The sequence below is a fragment of the Seriola lalandi genome, unplaced genomic scaffold (genome assembly GCF_002814215.2).
Source record: "Seriola lalandi dorsalis isolate HSWRI2012SDOR001 ecotype SW California unplaced genomic scaffold, Sedor1 jcf7180002054962, whole genome shotgun sequence".
Classification (NCBI taxonomy): domain Eukaryota; kingdom Metazoa; phylum Chordata; class Actinopteri; order Carangiformes; family Carangidae; genus Seriola; species Seriola lalandi.
Window position 1 is genome coordinate 1,058,550 of NW_019525513.1, and position 297 is coordinate 1,058,846.

Here is a 297-nt window from a genome sequence, read left to right on the forward strand (position 1 = left end):
ACATCTTTTAAACACGAATGGCAAAGTAGTGGATCAGAAAGGCAATGCTCGGACAAAAAAGGGATAATCCGTGAAATCTCTCCGGGTCAAGGGTCAACTTCCAGCCGGCCATGTGCGTCTAGGCATGTGTGTGTGTGTGTGTGTGTGTGTGTGTGTGTGTGTGTGTGTGTTTGGAGATTAACTTGAGGAGGCCGTGGAGGAAATGAGGGGAGAGTTAAAGGGGGTGTTTATCCTCTTTAAACTCACTTCACAGCCAACACACTGGGGAACCCTGAGTAAGGAAATAGAGGAGGGAGG